The sequence below is a fragment of the Geotrypetes seraphini genome, chromosome 7, assembly GCF_902459505.1.
Source record: "Geotrypetes seraphini chromosome 7, aGeoSer1.1, whole genome shotgun sequence".
Lineage (NCBI taxonomy): Eukaryota > Metazoa > Chordata > Amphibia > Gymnophiona > Dermophiidae > Geotrypetes > Geotrypetes seraphini.
Window position 1 is genome coordinate 155,036,020 of NC_047090.1, and position 18,666 is coordinate 155,054,685.

Genomic DNA, 18,666 nt, shown 5'->3' on the forward strand with positions numbered 1-18,666 from the left:
ACTTTTAAAATCAATAGGAGGAAATATTTCTTCACTCATAGAATAGTTAAACTCTGGAATGCATTGCCATAGGTTGAGGTAAGAGGAGATAGCGTAGCTGGTTTTAAGAAAGGTTTGGATATTTTCATGGAGGAAAAGCCCATAGTCTGTTATTGAGAAAGACATGGGGGAAGCCACTGTTTGTCCTGGATTGGTAGCATGAAATGCTGCTACAATTTGGGTTTTTGCCAGGTACTAGATACCTGGATTGGCCACCGTGAGAACGGGCAACTGGGCTTGATGGACCATTGGTCTACTCCAGTAAGGCTATTCTTATGTTCTTAGAGTCCTTTAATAAAAGAGCTCTAACTGCATGGCTGCCTTCAACAAATTGCTGTAATTACCACATGTTAACTGTTGCAAAACCTTAGCACACTGTATGAGTATTAAAGAGAGGCCATAGTGTTTTTCACTGAGTGATTGTTCTAAATCTGGGTAGTATTATGGTAAATCTAGGGTTACCATATATCCGGATTTAACCAGACATGTCCTCTCTTAGAGGACATGTCCGGGGGTTCAGACGGCTTTTCAAAACCAGGCACTTTGTCCAGGTTTTGAAAAGCCTCCTCAAATCGTGCCAGGATAGAGGAAGTTCACGCATGATCAAGAGCAGGCAGCGGGGGTGGGGTTAGGCCGAGACTGGGGGCAGTATTAGGGTGTTACAGGGCAGAGATGGGTGGAACTGGGCGGGCCTGGGGGCAGGTCTAGAGGTCCGGATTTTCCCATTGGAAAATCTGGCAACCCTAGGTAAATCAAAAACATGAATGGCATGGCTTACCATCACATGTGCGGGAGCGGACCGCTGGGCGCGATGGACCTCTGGTCTGACCCAGTGGAGGCAACTTCTTATGTTCTTATGTTGACTGCTTCCAAAGGGAAGGGAGAGAAGAAATAGGGTTTTAAATATATTATCCTTTCCAGAAATGCCCCACTACAGCTGAAAATATGTCTGGATAGGAATATAAAGCAACTTTATTCAGGGCATTAGTGGTCAAGATGAAAGTGAAAGTAAAAGTAAAGTATAATACCATCCATATTGATTCTTGTATCCCGCAAATGTCAGCTAGGAATCATTGCGGCGTACATAATATTAAGAATTATACAGAGGTATAATACCAAATATTCTCTCCTCCATCTTTAGACCGCTTCAAATCTAACTTAATAACGTTCTTATTTAGGGACACGTTCAACCTATCTCTCTACCTCTGCAACAACGATCATCACACAACAGAATTCCCTCTCCTAATGTACTTGCCCTCATTGTCTCGCTCTCCTATCCAATATTGCATGTCGGTAACAAAAATCATATGCACGAATACAGGATGTCCGGAGCGATACTCGGAGAGAGCTCCCAGGAAAGAGACTTGGGAGTACTTGTAGTCAACGAAACCATCCACGCAATGTGTGGCGGCGGCAAAAAGGGCAAACAGAATGGAGATAAATCCTTCTTCAGGTATATCAGTGATAGAAATAAGAACTCAGGCAGGATAGTACGTCTCAGAAAACCAGACGGTGACTATGTAGAAACGGACTCGGAAAAAGCCCAACTGTTAAATGAATACTTCTGCTCAGTCTTCACCCGCGAGGCGCCGGGACTCGGCCCTCAGCTACAAACAACGGTTGAATCAGTTGACCCGTTTAGTAATTTCAAGTAAGCTCAAGGTTAACAAGGCAATGGGGCCTGACAACCTAAACCCCAGGGTGCTCAGGGAGTTGTGTGATGTCTTGGCGGAACCGCTATCCACGCTCTTCAATCTATCCCTTAGTACAGGTAACGTACCGATGGACTGGAAGACAGCTAATGTCATTCCACTCCACAAGAGAGGCTCCAAGATGGAGACAGCAAACTACAGACCAGTGAGTCTCACATCAATAGTGAGCAAACTAATGGAAACTCTAATCAAACGTCAATTGGATACGATCATGAACGAGGAGAATCTATGGGATCCCCGACAACATGGATTTACTAAGGGGAGATCCTGCCAATTCAACCTGATCAGCTTCTTTGACTGGGTGACGATGAAGCTGGATGTTGGGGAGTCCCTGGACATCGTTTACCTGGACTTCAGCAAAGCATTCGATAGCGTACCACACCGCAGGTTGCTGAGCAAGATGAGTTCTATGGGATTGGGCGACACATTGACGAAATGGATTGGGAACTGGTTTGGAGGTAGGCTTCAGAGGGTAGTGGTAAACGGCACCCCCTCCGAAATGACGGAGGTGATCAGTGGAGTGCCTCAGGGCTCCGTCCTGGGCCCGATCCTGTTCAACATCTATATAAGAGACTTGGCGGAAGGGCTCCGGGGTAAAATAACATTATTCGCCGATGACGCCATACTAAGCAATGTAGTGGGCAAAAGCACATCAGACAGTAATTCAATGCCCGACAACATGATGAACGACCTACTTCTACTGGAGCGCTGGTCTAGATCCTGGCAACTCAGCTTCAATGCCAAAAAATGCAAAGTCATGCACCTGGGTAGTCAAAATCCATGCAGGACTTACACCCTTAATGGCAAGATCCTAACAAGAACTGAAGCAGAACGAGATTTAGGGGTGATCGTCAGTAAAGACATGAAGACTGCCAATCAAGTGGAGCAAGCTTCCTCCAAAGCAAGGCAAATCATAGGTTGCATACGCAGGAATTTCGTCAGCCGTAAACCTGAAGTCATTATGCCATTGTGTAGATCCATGGTGAGACCTCACCTAGAGTATTGTGTGCAATTCTGGAGGCAGCATTACTGTAAGGATGTGCTGAGGCTAGAGTCGGCCACCTGGATGGTCTCAGGACTCAAGGACCTCCTGTACGAGGAGCAGCTAGAGAAGTTACAGCTCTACTCACTCGAGGAACGCAGAGAGAGGAGAGACATGATTGAGACGTTCAAGTATCTCATGGGCTGCATCGAGGTCGAAGAAGATATCTTCTTTTTCAAGGGTCCCACGGCAACAAGAGGGCATCCGTGGAAAATCAGGGGCGGGAAACTGCACGGTGACACCAGGAAATTCTTTTTCACTGAAAGGGTGGTTGATCGCTGGAATAGTCTTCCACTTCAGGTCATTGAGGCCAGCAGGGTGCCTGATTTTAAGGCCAAATGGGATAGACATGTGGGATCTATTCACAGTGACAGGTAGGGGAGGGTCATTGGGGTGGGCAGACTAGATGGGCCTTGGCCCTTATCTGCCATCTATTTCTATGTTTCTATGTTTCTAATGCTAGGAATGATTAAGAAGGGGATCACAAACAGATCTGAAAAGGTTATCATGGCATTATACCGGGCCATGGTACGCCCCCACCTGGAATACTGCATCTAACACTGGTCGCCGTACATGAAAAAGGACATAGTACTACTCGAAAGGGTCCAGAGAAGAGCGACAAATATGGTTAAGGGACTGGGGGAGTTGCCACACAATGAGAGGCTAGAGAAACCGGGCCTCTTCTCCCTTGAGAAGAGAAGACAGAGAGGGGACATGATTGAAACATTGAAGATATTGAAGGGAATTGATTTAGTAGAGAAAGAGAGACTGTTCGCCCTCTCCAAAGTGAAGAGAACGAGAGGGCACTCGCTAAAGTTAGAAGGGAAAAGATTTAGTACAAACGTAAGGATGTTCTTCTTCACCCAGAGAGTGGTAGAAATCTGGAATGCTCTTCTAGAGGTTGTTATAGGGGAAAGCACCTTTCAGGGATTGAAGACAAGGTCGGATAAGTTCCTACTGGAACAGAACATACGCAAATAAGGCTAGACACAAATAGGGCACTGGTCTTTGACCTAAGGGCCGCCGCATGAGCGGACTGCTGGGCATGATGGACCACTGGTCTGACCCAGCAGTGTCAATTCTTATGTTCTTATGTTCTAAGTTAATGGAAGTTGGCGGAGGCATGAAAACTGATACAAAGATAACAGCAGCCAACCAATAGGCTACAGGGAAAACTGTTGATGTCTCAAAACCTATTGGTCCTATCTCCTCTGTAGCTTATTGGCTGGCAAAAGAAGACTTGCACTGTAGGTAAGGAGTTCTGAGGAAAAGAGGGGCAGAGGGAAGATATGGGATCTAAAAGGCAGAACACAGCTGAAGTTAATGCAAGCTAGGAGAAGCATGGAAAGTGATACAGGCATAACTGCAGCTAATTACTGAGACATTCCTAAGGAAGCTTAGCCAGTCAATAGGCTTCAGGGAAAAACAGAACTGAAGATTGCTAAGCAGGCTGTTAAGGCACTGTCTCTGCAGCTACTGCTACCACCTCCCCCTGTACCACATTGGTCAGACAATCCTAAGGAACTTTAATCAGTCAATAGGCTGCAGGGAAACCCTCCCCCCCATCCCCAGGACTAAAGGATGCTAAGGCACTGTCTCTGTAGCTACTGCTATCACCTCCCCCTCTACTACATTGGTCAGACAATCCTAAGGAACTTTAGTCAGCCAAATAGACTGAAGGATGCTAAGCAGGTTGCTAAAGCACTGTCTCTGCAGCTACTGCTACCGCCTCCCCCCTATACCACATTGGTCAGGCAATCCTAAGGAACTTTAGTCAGCCAATAGGCTGAAGGGAACCACCCCATCCCCAGGACTGAAAGATTCTAAGCAGGTTGCTAAGGCACTGTCTATACCAGAGGTGCCCACACTTTTTTGACTCGCAAGCTACTTTTAAAATGACCAAGTCAAAATGATCTACCAACAATAAAATTTAAAAAAACACAATGCACACTGTACACATAGAAAATGTTAATTATCATTCCTATTCCGGGGTTTTTTTCAAAGAGGTCAAAGCAGATGACTCTATACACTGTTACCTCAGTAACAACCATACAAAAATAGACAAATATCCTCTCTCTTTTTACTAAACCACAATAGCAGTTTTTAGTGTAGGGAGCTGCGCTGAATGCCCAGCGCTCTCTCGACGCTCATAGGCTCCCTGCGCTACAAACCGCTATTGCAGTTTAGTAAAAGGGGACCATATTGTAAAATATAGACAGCAGATATAAATTCAGACACATTTTGATCACTAAATTTAAAATAAAATCATTTTTCCTACCTTGTCTGGTGAATTAATGAGTCTCTGGTTGCACTTTCATCTTCTGACTGTGCATCCAATCTTTCTTTCAGCATGTATGCTTCCTCTCCTCCAAACCTCATTCCCTCCCCCAACTTTTTCTTCCTCTCTCCCTGCCCTTTCTTTCTTTCTCTCTTCATGCCCCCTTTCTCTTTTTCCTGTTTCTCTTCTTTCCTTCTGTCTCCCTGCCTGCACCCCTTTCTTTCTTTCTCCCTGCCCTTCCCCAAGCCACTGCCACTTCTGCTGCCATCGGGGAACAGGACCCAAACCACCACCAATGGATAACAGGCCCCAAAGCCGACGCCGACGCCACCCCAAGCTCTCCCTGCTTCAGGTCGACCAGCATTTCTCTCCCCGACGTCAATTCTGCCGTCGGAGAGGAAGTTCCGCCCAGCCAGGCAGCAATTGGCTGGCCCGAACTTCCTCTCCAATGGCAGAATTGATGTTGGGGGAGAGGAAGACTGATCGGCCCAAGAGATCGCCAAGGCAAAGTGAGTCCTGGGTGATCGACTCACTTTGCCTTGGCGAGCTACCGGTCGATCGCGATCGACCTATTGGGCACCCCTGGTCTATACATACTGCTCTTGCCTCCACCTGCAGTCCATTGGTCAGACATTCCTTAGGAAGCTTAGCCAGCCAATTAGCTGCAGGAACTCCCCCCCACAAGACTCAGAATTGCTAAAGGACTGTCTCTGTAGATACTGCTTCTACCTCCCCCTCCCTTGCAGTCCTTTGGACAGACATTTCTAAGGAAGCTTAGTCAGCCAATATGCTACAGGAAAACTGGGACCAAAGGTTGGTGCCTCATAACCTAAACAACAGCCCCATCATAATCATATAGCCACTTTCCCGAATGAAGCTTTGTCTTCCAGTTAAGAACATAAGAACATAAGAAACGCCTTCACCGGATCAGACCGAGGTCCATCTAGTCCGGTGCTCCGCCCATTTCCGGCGGCCCATTTAGGTACTTCTTTTTGGAGACCCGACTTTACCGTATCCCTCAATATGATATGCACGAAGGTGTGCATCCAACTTGCTCTTGAATCCCAGTACAGTAGTCTCTGCCACAACCTCCTCTGGGAGTGCATTCCAAGCACCCACCACGCGCTGTGTGAAACAGAACTTCCTGGCATTTGTCCTGAACCTGCTGCCACTCAGTTTCAGGCTATGACCTCTTGTCCGTGTCTGGCTTTTTAACTGGGATCTGCTGTTCTGAGCAAGACTACTCTGCATTTTTATGAGGTTTGTGGGGCATTTGAAGCTTAAGTTGCTGTGCAATAGAAGAAATGATTTTTTTTATACGTAAATGCATCACAGTAACACAATAAATTGATTTTGTGCTACACAATAAATTGATTTTGTGCTATACAATAAGTTGATTTGGTGATACACTGATCCATTCTTTAAAACTTTGGAATGGGAACTAAAGGTATTTTCATTTCCTTTAAACTTTAACAGCTTTGTTTCAGAAAATGATAATCTTGTAATAAGAATATTTCAGAGAACAGAGAATCATACATCTGATTACTCAGAGGCAAACAGGGGCTGTTTTGTGTTCTGTCATAAACAAATATTAGTAATGGAGACAGTGATGTATGAGACCACAAATATCTTCACAAACTAGATTCCTCAAATGGAAACAGTAGATAGCATGTGTAATTGCATTTGTGAAAACATTGCTGCTATTTTCCATCTTAACCCTGCAATTTTGCAAAGCAAGCTATAAAATTTATGCTAAATTGATGAGTTGAAAAATCATGCAAAGCAGCTAATTAGCAATTCAGCAATCGCTAAATGACATGGTGTAAAATTTCTCATGGTAACAAAGTAAATGATAGCAGATAAAGGCTTGCGCAGACCATCCAGTCTGCCCTACAAGGCAACTAGAGCCCCACCTGCCATTTTGTGCAGGTTTCATTCCACGATTGAACATTGGTTGGCAATTTGCTGTTAGGTCAACCACATTCAGGCAGTTATATATGATGTAGTCTTGCAGCAATATCCCCTGGATTCTATATAAGACATCCAAAGTTGGGTGTCCAAATTAGATAACAAGGCATTAACATAAGAACATAAGAATAGCCTTACTGGATCAGACCAATGGTCCATCAAGCCCAGTAGACTGTTCTCACGGTGGCCAATCCAGGTCACTAGTACCTGGCCAAAACCCAAGGTGTAGCAATATTCCATGCTACCAATACAGGGTAAACAGTGGCTTCCCCCATGTCTTTCTCAATAACAGACTAACAATCAGTTATTAATGTTACTAGGCACTAATTTTGACATACACATGAGAACATACGAATTGCCATACTGGGACAGACTGAAGGTCAAGCCCAGCATCCTGTTTCCAAAAGAGGCCAACTCACATCCCAAGTACCTAGCTAGATCCTAAGTAGTAAAACAGATTTCATGCTGCTTATCCTAGGAATAAGCAATGGACTCCCCCCCCCCAAGCCATCTCAATAATGGCCTATGGACTTCTCTTTTAGGAAATTATCCAAACCTTTTTAAAACCCTGCTAACCTAACTGATTTCATCACATTCTCTGACAATGAATTCCAGAGTTGAATTACATGTTGTGTGAAGAAATATTTTCTCCAGCTTGTTTTAAACCTACTACCTGCTCAAGAGGAGGTGGTAGCGGTTAGCACGCAGGGCATTTTAGCGCACATTATTCCGTGCGTTAAGGCCCTAACGCGCCTTCGTAAAACGAGCCCTTAGTAGCTTCATCTCATGCCTTCTAGTCCTAGTATTTGTGGAAAGAGTAAACAAGCGATTCACAACTACCATTTCCACTCCGCTGCACTCAGTATTTTATAGACCTCTATCATATCACCCCTGAGCCGTCTCTTCTCCAAGTTGAAGAGCCCTAGCCACTTTAGCCCTTCCTCATAGGGAAATTGTCCCATCCCTTTTATAATTTTCGTTGCCCTTCTCTGCATCTTATCTAATTCTGCTACGGTGACCAGAACTGCACACAGTATTCGAGGTGCGGCTGTACCATAGAGCAATACAAGGGCATTATAACATTTTCATCTTTGTTTTCCATTCCTTTCCTGATCATTCCTAACATTGTATTTGTTTTCTTAGCTGCCGACACACATTGAACTGAGGGTTTCAACGTATCCTCAACAATGAAACCTAGATCCTTTTCCTGGGCAATGACTTCTAACACAGAACCTAGCATCACGTAGCTATAGTTTGGGTACCTCTTTCCCACACGTATCACTTTGCACTTGCTCACATTACACGTCCACATTTTAGCTCACATTTTGACGCCCAGTCTCCCAGTCTCACTAGGTCATCTTCCAATTTTTCACAATCTTTTTATGATTTAACAACTTTGAATAACTTTGGGCCATCAACAAATTGAATTATCACATTAGTTATTCCCATTTCTAGATCATTGATAATTATGTTAAAAAGCAGTGGTCCCAGCACAGATCCCTGGGGAACCCCACTGTTTACTATATTGTATGCAAAGAGAAATAATAATAACCACCAATAATACCCCTCCCAATTCAAGAATTGTTATATTCCATAATTAGGCTTTGGTCAATGAAGAATCATTCAAGTCACTGAAAAACAATTTCAAAACACTTAAATTGCTAGTAAAGGAGGAAAAAACCTCAGATCCCTGTATGCTGCAAGTCAAATAGCTGAGCAGACATTCTAGAGAGGGAAACAACCTCATCGGCTAAAAACCCCCTCTTACTTGAGCAATATCAATACAAATATCCACCCTGCAAACGTTTTAAATACTTAAAGGTGGAAAAATTAATCAGAAACTTATCTTGCTCAAGTGTTTGTTGAAAAGATCTCTATATGTTGTGTCAGTCTCTATATGTTGTGTCAGCCTGATGAATCTTAGATCATGTCTTCCGATCCACTGCCGACGATGGCTAGCTGGCATTTCACCCAAAGGCTGCGTCAGGGCAAGAGACTCAACCCTTGGAAGAGAGTCAAAAAAGTATTAGACACAAACTCAGAATACCATTCAGTGCTTAGAATGGTCCTAAAAATGCCAGGCATTTACACTCGGCGCTTGTATTTTGTGCCCACTAATGTGGCAAAGATGGTGAGGGTTTTGCCCGGCCCACTTTTAAAGTGTCCAACGTCATGAATGATGTATTCTAATCATTCTTCTGGGTACTTGACGCGCTCATTCAAAGCGGCATTGCCGTTCCATATTCAGCAATATGGAGCAATAGCAACAAATAATGACGAAAAACTTCTTATTCGTGTTAACCACAGCTGTGAATGAAAAGTTTTAGAAAAAAAATTCTTCAGAAAAAACAAAAATGTAAGAGAAAAAAGAAAAATTGTCCAATCAGAATAAAAGCACATTAAGGAAACATATTAATACTGTAAAACATATGTAAATATGTGCCAAAAGAATTGAATCTTATCATAATGCTAATTAATGGGGTAATATTGTTGTTTCCCTCTCTCTATTTGACTTGCAACATATGGAGATCTGAGGCTTTTTTCCTCCTTTACTAGCAATTTAAGTATTTTGAAACTTGTTTTCAGTGACTTGAATGATTCTTCATTGACTAGAGCTTAATTATGGAATATAACAATTCTTGAATCGGGAGGGGTATTATTGGTGGAACCCCACTTTTTACGCTTCTTCAATGAGAATACTGACCATTTAAACCAGGGGTGTCAAAGTCCCTCCTTGAGGGCCGCAATCCAGTCGGGTTTTCAGGATTTCCCCAATGAATATGCATGAGATCTATGTGCACGCACTGCTTTCATTGCATATTCATTGGGGAAATCCTGAAAACCCGACTGGATTGTGGCCCTCAAGGAGGGACTTTGAGATCCCTGATTTAAACCTATTCTCTGTTTTCTGTCTTTCAACTAGTTCTTAATCCATAATAGGACATTACCTCCTATCCCATGAGTCTCTAATTTCCTCAAAAGTCTTTCATGAGGTACTTTGCCTTTTGAAAATACAAATACAAGATATCAACTGACACACTTTTATCTACATGTTCATTCACCCATTCAAAGAAATGAAGTAGATTGATGAGGCAAGATTTCCCTTGACTAAATTCATGTGGGCTTTCTTATTTATTTATTTAATTCGTTTGTTTTTTTGTTTTTTTTTTTAATCCCGTTTTCTCCAAGGAGCTCAGAATAGGTTACAGATTAAACATAACTAAAATACAGTTACAGTACAATTTTACGATACAAGGTTGTGTCCTAATTCTATACCTACTAGGGGTCTAATACCAATAAACATAAAATAAAGTTCACAGGTTAAAATTTGCCATAGTTATCCTCAACAGTGTAAGTTTTTCAATACAAGTTTTTATCCTAAACTAGACACACATTAGGGATCTAATACCAATATACATGGAGGGGCATATGTTGCTAGTCACCCAAAGTCAGCAGCATTTAAAGTCCATTCTCGAAAACTACGTTCCCCCCAATTTTTTTTTCTTCAAAAATCATCTACTTGTAGGTCCAGCCATTTGATTGTGCAGACAGCTAAGTCGTCTATCTTTATACCCCATTCTCATCCCAAAAATTGTCCAAGTCAAAAATGCCTAGAACAAGACCTTTTAGATGTGGGAGGGGTCAGCAAAGTGATGGACTGGCTACCCAGACATAGTGACAGAGTAGAGGGGCACTGCTGTGAACTTCACAAAAAGGGTGCCACCTAAACATCTCACCACAACTCCATTATAGGTCATGGTGAGCCCCCTAAAACCTACTAGACCCACCTGTCTACCACCCTAATAGTCCTTATGGCTGCAGGTGCCACCTATATGGCAGTACAATAGGGTTTTGGAGGGTGCACATGTTTCACCATGAATGCAGTGGTTAGAGTGGCTTATGGGCCTGGGTCCTCCTCTCTATGGTTCACTAGCCTATCCCCCAGACTACTTAAGCCACCTCTGTGTAGCTCCTATGTCAGGTGATGATGTTCTGGAGGCAGGCATGTACGTTTTTCTTCTGATTTTTATGGTGGTGTGTGTGTGTGTGTGGGGGGGTGAATGATCACTGGGGGAGTGTGAGGGGGGGTCTGTACTTTGTGTCTGCAGTGGTTATCTGGTTACTTTGGATACCTTCTTGGCACGTTAGACCTGTTTTTAGATTGCCTAAGTCACTACGTATAAGTTCCATCTAAGCAGTCTCGTTAAACTTTCGGTTATACTTGCAGTACGACTAAGTCTAGGTCGGCCCACATCCCGCTCAAATCCCGCCCTCACCACTCCTTCTAAAACGCCCCTTTCAGCTCTGGGCGTACAGCGGCACTGAAAAGGCCTAAGCTGTTTTTAGATACGTCTAAAACCCGTTTCGATTATCGGCACTTGGACGACCTGTCTTTTAGATCATCCAAATACAGATTAGGCGGATTTTGGGACGCTTTAAAAAATTTTTTTATTATGAGCCCTATAATGTAGAGTTACAGGTTAAATTTGCCATAGTTACAGTGGAAGATGTTTCAATACAAGTTTTTATTCTAAACGTGATCCATACTGTGTGTGATGTCACCACATTGCAACCGCAAATGCACTCCAGAGTCGGCTCCGATCTCACCAGCTTTCCAAAACCCAGGCAAAATGCCAGATTTTGAAAAAGCCGTCCGAATGCCTCTAAAAAGAGTACATGTCTGGGGAAATCTAGACATCTGGTAACCCTATGCTTACCGTAACTCAGTTAAAAGGACTCCTATGTGACATGACTTGGAATATTAGCATATGTACATAGATGCTAGTATTCTGGTCTGGTCTGGTATAATAATAATAATAATAATAACTTTATTTTTATATACTGCCATACCACAAACAGTTCTAAGCGGTTTACAAGGGATGAGACTGTATACAGACCGCGACATTACAGCGAACTTTCGAATTTACATTGGCTTGTTAAGTTTAGTCAGGTTTATCTGGAAGTGTATTGAAAGTACATCAGGTTGAGGTGGGGTCAGAGAAATTTGCCAAAGAGATGGGTTTTTATTGACTTTCTAAACGTTTGGTACGAGAGTGCATCTGAGATGAAGTTGGTTAAGCATCTGTTCCATTTGCCCGTTTGGAATAAGAGTGTTCTGTCGAGGTATCTCTTGTAGTGCTTAGTTTGGCTTTCTTTTTCTTCTTCTCTCTTTCCTCTTTTATATCATACTTTTATGTGCTCAGTTTTTGCAGTTTGTACACGGAGGATGAGCTGCTGTGGGTCTGAGTTTGCCATAGCTTTATTTATAGAAAGAGTGTTCCCAGTTAGGACAGTCTTCTCTGTTGCTCATAGACACTGCTAAATTACATTTTACTGTAGCTCTTTGCATACAACCCAAGCGTTTATTCTTTTATTTTATATCCAATGCTTGTATGGTGCCCTGGAGCAATAAACAAGAAAGCAATTAAGTATCAGGATAAGCAGGGTGTAAAAGATTTTAGTGTGCCCTCCAATTTATTTTGCAACTCCTATACGAAATAATGAGAATTATGATTGGAAGCAGTGATTCTACAGGAGAGCTGTCAGCTCTGCATTTTCCATCAGTTCTTATATACCCTTTTCCTAACACGAGAACTTAATATCTAATGAAAAGCTTTTTTCAGCAAATTTGCTCTTTTACTTTTATGTTCAGTGCTCTTGGCTTCTTTCTAAACCCACGCTGAACCTATGAGGTGAGATATGATGCAGATACATAAGTACAGTACTTGAAAGGTAATAATGCACAAATCTTTTCCAGAGACAGGGAAGTGATATAACTAGGGGACAAGAATTGAGGTTGCAAGGTGGTAGACTTAGGAGTAATATCAGGAAATAGTTTTTCATGAAGAAGATGAAGGCGATAGGGTCAGCAAAAGCGACAGAATTCAAAAATGCATGGGATAAACACAGAGGGGCCGATATTCAGACCATAGGAGTTATTTATTTTAATATTTATGTACCACTTCTAACCTAAGTTCTCAAACATTTTTCCCTCTCTGGCCCGGTAGGCTCACACTCTATCTAATGTACCGGGGGCAATGGAGGATTAAGAGATTTGCCCAGGGTCAGAAGGAGCTGTTCAAGGCTTGAACCCACAACCTCAGACTGCTGAGGCTGTAGCTTTAATCACCAGGCCGCTCCAGGAACTAAAAACCCTTCCTTACATCAAGACACACCCTCCCTTTTACTAAACTGTGACAGTGGTTTATAGCGCAGGGAGCCGCGCTGAATACTGTGCGCTGCTCCCGACGCTCTTAGGAACTCTGAGCGTCGGGAGCAGCGCGCAGCATTCAGCGTGGCTCCCTGCACTAAAAACCGCCATCATGGTTTAGTAAAAGGGGAGGGGGAGTTTATAATTAACTAAAGATAGCAATATGAGAAAATAAGTGAATCATTGAACATGTTCCAATGATGGTCTCAAGGAGAAAGTGGCAGGGGGGTAGGATGGGCGATTATAAAGTGGCGGTCAGTCGAATCTGGATAAAAACTATACAATCACAAAAGAAGGCACGATTAAGCAAAATGCAACTTTCACATAAGAAAAAAAACTTAACTCACAAGCTTGATCAACAGACACTGCATGATATCATCATATGGATGAACTAATCATATGTTAACTAGGCCTAAAGGTATACGGTAATGCATGTTCTTACCTCTTTTTAAAAGAGCAAATTTTACATAATTGGAAGTCGGCTGACCTCCTCAATATTACTTTTTGGTGGAACACAATCCTCTTAATTCATTTATATGAATCCAAAGCGGCTGCCTTCTCCAATAGGCAATCTGCCATAGACAAAATTTGAACTTTTCAGGTTAATAATTGATATTCCTATATTCTGTTACTATGATCCGATACTCTTGTTTTTCTTAAAAAGAGAAAGGAAGGGGAAAACTTTTTCATTTGTTCCTTTCTTTATATGGCTCTTGACCATGTACCTGACTAGTTGAGTGCACCATGGGTTATCCCTCCCCACTGCATCACTGGATCCGAATTCCTCTGTGTGATATATTTCTTGGCATTTAATGCCTGTTTTTTTCTCTCTCCAGGTTTCCTGTTTGTTTGTAGGAGGTTTGATCGTATGTATATACCTTGTTATTCCTAACCTATTATGGATGTCCAACTTATACACTTGTGTTGTATATACTGTTCACTTCCATTTGCATTGAATATGTTCTTTTCCCCCCTGTATCTCCATTTTTTTTTCAATAGAAATGTTCTGAACTTAAAAGGAGCAAATGGGTGGAATCCCTGACACCAGTGGCGTACCTAGCATATGTGACACCCGGGGCCCATCATTTTTTGACATCCCCCCTCCATTTGTATGAAAAACATGATTTTTAGTAACAAGCCACACGTTACACATGAGTACCTAGGAAAAGGCAGCATCTTATATACTGCAGTGAGCAGTACATCAATACACCCATTGTAAAACTAAACAAGCCAGACTAGTACAGATCAATCCTACACCGTCAATCCTAACAGAAAACCATGTCTTTCATACACACAGAACATAGACACACCCTCACCTAGTATAGAATAAGTAATCACAAACTAAAACTAGAAATATGTAGATAAAGTTTAAACAGAACCACCAAGACCCCAAACCAGTGAAAAACCACAGAAACAATGACACATAACCCCCTAATACTCTGCAAAATATAAATATAGTAGATGTACATTTGAAGAAACCTGCAAACAATCACCACTTTACAAATTAAAAAGAAATAAAACAAAAATTGAAAATAAGAATATACAATTTTATTGGACTAATCCATTTTTCAATTAACTTTCAGAAGCCATAGCCTCCTTCATCAGGTCAATATAGTATACTGCTGCTACATTATATACTATCCTGACCTGAGAAAGGGGGTTTTGGTCTCTAAAAGTTAGTAAAAAATGTATTAAAATTAGTCTCATAAAAAGATTACCTTATTTTCTGTTTATAAGTTTTATCAATACAGCTACAATACTATTTTATTCTAAAGCAACAAAAAATATTTTTCTACCTTTTCTTGTTTCTGCTTTAATCATCTTGTCTTCACTCTCTTGTTTTTAGCCAGCATCTGTCCTCTCTCTGTCTTCCATGCAGCATCATCCCCTTACATCCACTGCCCGCCCTCTCCCCATTCCATATGGCATCTTCCCTCTTTCTATGCTCCTTCCATAAACTGTCTATCCTGTGCCTCTTCTCTCCTTTGTACATGATTCATTTCAGCTCTGCCACCTCTTCATTTTTCTCTCTCTGTCGCCACCCCCTCCCCTATGCTCTGGCATCTCTCTCTTTCCTTCCCACCCCACGGTCTGGCATTTCTGTCTCCTTCCCTGATTCCCTGGCATCTCTCTCCTTTCCTTTTCTTCCATCTCTCCCTCCCCCTCCATGCTCGGACATCTCATCCTTCCTTTCCCCTTTCCTTTTCCCTTGGTCTGGTGAATAATAAATAAACACAATACAATATAAGATAGGTGAAAAATCTATACAGAAAAGAAATGCATAAATAGAGATTTTAAAAAATCAAAGAGAAAGACGCAATAAATTGGCAAAATCAGAAGTGGCATGAAATGGTCTAAAATAGATAAAGACAGGGAAAATTAGATAAGGACAAAGGGAGGCAAAAAAGATGTAATTTATGTAGAAAGCAAAATCAGAGATAATAGATATTTTTCATTTGTATATATGTTACCCTACCCCTGCTAAAGTATCCAGGGTGACTTATAATATTACATCATAAAAAACATGCATCGGAAACAGCAAATACAACAGAATACACATAAAAATGCAATAAAACATCAAATATCATAAGATAAAAACCTGATCAAAAATAGAGACAGAGAGATAAGGAAAAAGAAGACAGAATGAGGCAGAGGAAAAGAGAGATAAGGGCCAAAAAGAGATATAGATTAGTAAAATTTTGTGATAGTAGATAGAGCTAAAACTGCATGTTTAAACCCAAGGAAGGGTTACAAGGAGAAAGGAAACACTTACGGCTGCCCACCAGTGTTCCCTCTAAGCGGGCGGGTGTTGTGAGCAAACTTTTTTCACTGTGAGCTAAAAATATCGGGCGCCAGCAAGTTATGAGCCAAATAAATATGTTGTCAAAGTTGCTGATACATGAGGACGAGGTATTCAAAGGAATTTTAGGCCTACACGCTAAATTAAATAACGTTAAATAATATTTTTAAGAACACAGAAATTGTAGGGATGAAATGATATCTTAATAAATGTTTTACAACAAATGTAGTTATGTCTGTTACATCCATATGTGTAAACTGTAAATTAAAAACAGTCCAGAAGACAATACGTTTGATGCTTTCAATTTCTAGACCAGTGTTTTTCAACCTTTTTTGGGCAAAGGCACACTTGTTTCATGAAAAAAATCACGAGGCACACCACCATTAGAAAATGTTAAAAAATTTAACTCTCTGCCTATATTGACTATATATAAAGTAATTCTCTTGAATAGGAATCAAATAAACACAAAGAAAGTATTTTATAATTACTTTATTATGAAATAAAAATTATAAAAATTATAAAATACTTTATTCAGTGCGAAACCTGGGCCTGTTTGGCTGAACACAAAGCTGATATTCTGGCTGGAATGGAAGAAAGACACACACGTAGCTCTTCGTCAACAGCTCTCAGTCTCTCTCTGTATTTGGTTTTTATAGCATACAAAAATAGACAAATATACCCTCCATCCTTTTTATTAAACCACAATAGCAGTTTTTAGCGCAGGGAGCTGCGCTGAATGCCCAGCACTGCTCTTGACGCTCATAGGCTCCCTGCGCTAAAAACCACTATTGCGGTTTAGTAAAAGGGGACCATATTGTAAAATATAGACAGCAGATATAAATTCAGAACTGTGCATAGTAAGTGAAGGGAAGTTTTCATCTCTGGGAATTTACCCAGTTAACTATTAAGTTATTTGGGCAAATTCCTTTGAAAACTGTGGTAATACTGCCTCCACTTTGCTAAATTTAAAATAAAATCATTTTTCCTACCTTGTCTGGTGATTTCTGGTTGCACTTTCTTCTTCTGACTGTGCATCCAATCTTTCTTCCCTTCTATCAGCCTGTATGCTTTCTCTCCTCCACACCTCATTCCCTCCCCCAACTTTTTCTTCCTCTCTCCCTGACCTTTCTTTCTTTTTTTCTGTTTCTCTTCTTTCCTTCTGTTTCCCTGCCTGCCCCCTTTCTTTCTTTCTCCCAGCCTCCTGTCCAGCAGTAACTCTCTTCCCTTCCTCCCCTCCCAGCAGCATCTCTCCGTCTCCCTCTCCAGTAGCAGCTGTCCCTTTTTTTTCCTTGCCCAGCAGCTTCCCAGATTCCTTTCCCTCCTCCCCTCCCAGAAGCATCTCTCCGTCTCCTTCTCCTTATCCAGTAGCAGCTGTCCCTTTTTTCCTTGCCCAGCAGCTTCCCAGATTCCTTTCCCTCCTCCCCTCCCAGAAGCATCTCTCCTTCTTCTCCTTATCCAGTAGCAGCTGTCCCTTTTTTTCCTTGCCCAGCAGCTTCCCAGATTCCTTTCCCTCCTCCCCTCCCAGAAGCATCTCTCCTTCTTCTCCCTCTCCAGTAGCAGCTGTCCTTTTTTTTTCCTGGCCCAGCAGCTTCCCAGATTCCTTTCCCTCCTCCCCTCCCAGATGCATCTCTCCTTCTCCTTCTCCCTCTCCAGTAGCAGCTGTCCCTTTTTTTTCCTGGCCCAGCAGCTTCCCAGATTCCTTTCCCTCCTCCCCTCCCAGAAGCATCTCTCCTTCTCCCTTTCCAGTAGCAGCTGTCCCTTTTTTCCCCTGCCCAGCAGCTTCCCAGACTGATAGTGGTTTTCTCCCCTCCCAGCAGCTCTTCTTACTTCCCAGCGCAGCGATTCACGAAGGCAGCCTCGGGTCCTTTGTTGTGTCGCGCCGCCTCTGAGGAAAGAGGAAGTTGCATCATCAGAGGCAGCCGCGACTCAGCAAAAGCCCCGAGGCTGCCTTCGTGAATAGCTGCGCTGGGAAGTAAAGGAGAGCTGCAGAGAGGGGAGAAAGCCACTGTCGGAGGCTCCCCAAGATCTCTCCGGCCCAGCGCACGCTTCCGATGCTGATCTTGCAGAAGTTCAAATGAGTCAATCTTGCCGGTCCTGCGCTGTGACGAGAAACTTGTGCGCTGCGACCTAATATTTTGTGCGCCAGCGCACGCCAGCGCAGCTTAGCGGGAACACCACCAGGTGAAGTTGGTGCCAGAAACATCATGCTCGATGGTGTAGACCATAGCAGAAAAGGCAAAGATCCCTAGAGTAATGAGGAGCAACAAGCAGCCCACCTGTTGATAGCACTGGCGAATGGTGAAACCAAAGGCTCGCAGCCCAATTGGGTGACGAGCCAGTTTGAGGATACAGAAGATACGCAGGAGCTACATAATGCGCAGCACCTGCCCTACCTTGCCCACACGCCCTACAGCTTCAATTTCATGCTCATGTGCCGAGCCTTTGCCCCCTGCATCATCAATGAAGGTCCGGTGTGGAGAGCAGGCGCAGAATGTACTCAAGGGTGAAAATGGAAGGCACGATGTCTCCACATGTTCAAGGTAGGGGCGGTGGTCACCATGCCGTTCCTGCATCTCGATCCCAGTGCAGCTCGCACCCCAATACAAGGGACTAGTT